The following is a 4,547-nucleotide window of genomic DNA, read 5'->3' as shown; positions in this document are numbered from 1 at the left end:
CAGCTTTCCTGCTCCTCTGATGCTGCTTGGCCTGCTGTGTTCATCCACCTCTACACCTTGTTATCTCTTTACAAGGACATTGCCAGGATTGGAGGGTTTGAGCTATAGGAAAAGGCTGACTAGGCTGGGGCTGTTTTCCCCAGTGCAACGGAGGCTGAGAGATGACCTGATAGAAGTTTATAAAATCATGAGGGGCAAAACTAAAGGGCACAGGTTTAAGGTGAGAGGAAAAAGATTTAAAAGGAACTTAATGTCCCTTTTCACACAGAGGGTGATGTGTGTATGGAATGAGCTGCCAGAGGAAATGATGGAGATTGATGCAATTGCAACATTTGAAAGGTGTCTGGATAGGTATATGAATAGGAAAGGTTTAGAGCAATATGGGCCAAATGCTGGCAAATGAGACTAGACTAATTTAAGATATCTGTTCAGCAAGGACAAGTTGGACTGAAGGTTCTGTTTCCGTGCTGCACATCTCTATGAATCTATGATTCTAATTTGTAACTGGAAAATTAATAAGGAGCAATATCTCACATACTACCACTTCCTTCCATTCCCTGAGGCTTGCAGCACTATGGCAATGCTGTGACCTGTTACCTGCCTAGCCCTTGTGGCTTTTGTCTTCGGTATCAAAAGAAAATGCAATGTGGATGATATAGGTAATAGCCCACAATGATGTTTACCAACAGCATAGGGCTGCTTTAAGCAGCCATTGCTTGGTCAAAATTTTCCCTCCTAGAATGTATTATTTAAGTTAGAGTAACTGAACATTTTGGAAAGAAGCAGATTTATAAAAGATAGTTCATTCCTGATGAACCTGATTGATATTTTTGAAGAGGTGAATGAAGTAGTGGATAAGACAATGTTTAGGGATAAAATTTATATAATATGGACTTTAAAACATGCTTAATAAAGTCCCTCATAAGATAAAGTAAACTAAAATTGAAGCTAATGGTATTGAAGACATATTTGGAATTGTAACGAATGGCAGGACAAAGGGAGCAAGAGCAATGGTCTCATCCTCTATTTGCGGGATGTGACAAAATGTTATCCTACAAATATCTGTTCTGGGACCCTAACACTTCCTCCATATATATCAATGATTTAGATGATGTGATAGATAGCTATATATCAAGTTTGCCAATGACCAAGATGACAATATTGAAAGCAATATAGACAAAAAGGTAACGTTATGATTTAAGTAAATTATTTAACGTGTTGCAAATGGATTTCAATGTGGCCAAATATGAAATCATTGTTTTAATTTAACTGCTGGAGTACAAGTATCATTCTAATGCACTCAACCAAGGTTAATCTATCCTTCTTAAGCTGTTGTGACTAGTATTATATAAAGTAATCCAGGCACTTTCTGACTAGATCTTTGTATGCCTAGTGTATACCTTCTAAATTCCCATGTATCAGTTCTCTAGATATAGAGCCCAGTAATCCATTTGTCCTTTTAATTGTTTTCTGTACTTGTCCATCACATTATAATGATCTCTGTATATGATCTCCTTGGACTTCCGCTATTTCTAGCTTTTTGTCTTTTAGGATTTATTCTGTTCTGTATTTTCAGATCTAAAGTGGATAACCTCACACCTGCTGACTTTGAAATCTATTTCCCATTAATCTTTGAATTTTTACTTCTAATGTTACACTTCAATTTAAACAGTTTACAATGCCACTTAACACTGTATCATCAACAATTTGGATATACAGCTCTTTATTCCATCACCTTTGCTATTAATAAGTATAAGGAATAATCCCTATAATTTAGAAATTTAAGGGCTGAGATAATCAAAATTGACAAGATATTAAAGTGAATTGATAGGCTACATGGAGGATAGCTATTCCTGTTGATTATGGAACCTAAAATTAAGGGACAAAGCTGAAGAATTCAAGCCAGATTTTCAGCAGCAAAGTTAGGATGTCTGCACATAAAAGGTTGATTGGAGGTTGCAACTTTTTCCCACGAATAGCAGTTGATGCTAAACCAATAATTCATATTAAATTTGAAATTAGATTTTTTTTGATAACCAAAGGTATTCAGAGATAAGGGACAGGTGTGAGGAATAGATTACAGATCATCCAATGATCTCACTGAATGGTAGAACAGATTCTATTTGATAAATTGCCTCCCTCCCTTCCTATGTTTCTTTGTGTGACTGATATATTTTCAGATATTAATGAAACTCTAAACTGTGTGACAAAATATGTGCATTAATTTCATATGACTAGGACAAGTAATTGTAGAAAACTGATGTGTTAATTTGCAAACTAATTTTCCTGTCAACTCCCTTGAAAGTGATGTGAGGAAAAAAACCTTGTCACATTACAGCAAACACAAGTAGTTGGAAGTGTAAATGAAGAATTAAGCTTCATTGATTTGTAACATGTTCAAATCATTATATTGCTTGTTGGTAATAAATGTAGACAGCACAATGGAACTTTTGTTTGAAATAGTTAATTTCATTCACCTTCTCCAAAGAGTGAAGACTGTGAGAAGTACTTGCAATTATATTAGGAACATGTAATGTTAACATGCTCATTTTGTGATGCTTTCATTCTTTTGAGAGGCCTACAAAACCATTATGTGAAATATAGCATCTCTTAGAATGTTGTACTACTGCTGTAAGACTATAAGATTGCATTTGATAAAATACCTGATCTGAAATTGTTGTTGCATATATGAATGTAAAACCAATGGCGTATGGACTGGAGAGGAGTACAACAGTGCCCTAACAGCTTAATTATGTTATTAGAACACCTTTCCATAATGCTGCTAAGCAGTTTTTTTCTTCATAGTTGTGTTACTGTATGCCCAATTAGTGAACTGTTCTTACTATTGCCTCTTATGTGCTCACAAATTCCTCCTTGTGTAGTTTAAATAACATCTTTTATTACACTTTCCTGGTATGTGTTTGCCTCTGACTATCACATAAATCTATTATAAATGCTTTTTAAATGAAGAATGTGTGTCATTAATATATATCTGTTGCATTTTTGATTTCTACTATTTTTGCTCCTTATTTCAATATATTTGCATCACATCTCAGCCAAAGCCAGTAATGTTAGAACTGCATTTTCTCACCACTCATTCTGAAATTAATTATGAAAAAAAGGGAAAAAAATTTTGGAGAAAAAAGGCCTCTGTTTGTTAACAATAACACTAAAAATATATATTGAAAATACCATCACGAATGAACAGCACAGACTGAGCATTAATAAGAATGAATTACAAGTGCATCCAACATTCAGTTTACACCCTTGGCAATCACTTTAAATAATGCCCACATTATTATTCATGTCATTTATCAAGTTACTTCTGTTATTTTTTCTCTTCTTGCATTATACAGTATCAATTTGAAATTAAAACATGATAATATAGTTTTCTCAAAGATGTGCTGTATTACTGAATGTGATTTAAAATTACATAGTTGATTTGCTAAAATGCCCTTGAGGATTATGAACTAATTTAGTTGTATTTATATTTTATTTACATTCTCTTAATTATTAAAATTATGTGCACTACTGTAGCCCATATCACAATGCCACACGATATTTATTGCTTAAATTAAGTTAATAACTTGTGAGTATGGAATGTTTCTATGCTTTCCATAAGTGACCAAGATCCGTTAGGCACATTAGTATTTTTAAAAAGTCTGTTAAGCTATATCTAAACTGAATATAAATCTCTGATACTTATCAAAAAAAGATATAGAAATAGAGAAGTATATCTCTTTACAAAATGCAAAGTGAGGAATTTTAACAACTATAATGTATATCCTTTCTAATTCTGTGGTATTCGCATTATATCTGAATTATATAATTACACTAAATTTCACTGTGGCAGCATTCTACTTCAGAAAAAAAACTAAATATAGGTAATATACTCTACCTATATTGTACTGTTACCTATATGGGAGATATTCTAATGATTAATTGCCACATCTATCAACTATTTTACAATGTGTGCTGAAAAATTATGAAAGTGAATCAAACATGTCACTCTTTATCAGCTTGTTGTGAAAAGTTACATTTCCTAGCCAAGTTCAGAAGATTATCAACTGTCAATTTTCTCAGTTGGTTACATGCCTGGCAGCAAAAAGAGAATACAAAGATGCAGGGGGTGATTATTGAGAAGGTTACCAGCTAAGTGGATGTCTCTGCCAACTCCATCCTGTGAGGACAGCAGACCAGTTCCCTAGGCTGGAGGAGCCTTTGAAGGTGGTCCTACAGTTGTGGCATGACTCACAGGTTGATTCTTCTGAGATTTCCCAATCATCATCACCAATCGCACCCTCTCCCCTATCCCCCCAACCCACCACACCAAACTCTGGTTTGTTACCAGAAGGCCACCTCCATCTATCAACTATTTTAAAATGTGTGCTGAAAAATCATGGAAGTCAATCAACCATGTCACTCTTTATCAGCTTCTAGTGAAAAGTTACAATGCCTCGCCAAGGTCAGCAGATTATCAGTTGTCAATTTTCGTAGTTAGGAACATTTATGGCAGCAGACAGAGAATGGAATCTTAAAAACAGGAA

Source organism: Rhincodon typus, chromosome 12, assembly GCF_021869965.1.
Source record: "Rhincodon typus isolate 14 chromosome 12, sRhiTyp1.1, whole genome shotgun sequence".
Lineage (NCBI taxonomy): Eukaryota > Metazoa > Chordata > Chondrichthyes > Orectolobiformes > Rhincodontidae > Rhincodon > Rhincodon typus.
The sequence above is the reverse complement of the archived record's forward strand: the minus strand, read 5'-3'. Positions refer to the sequence as shown.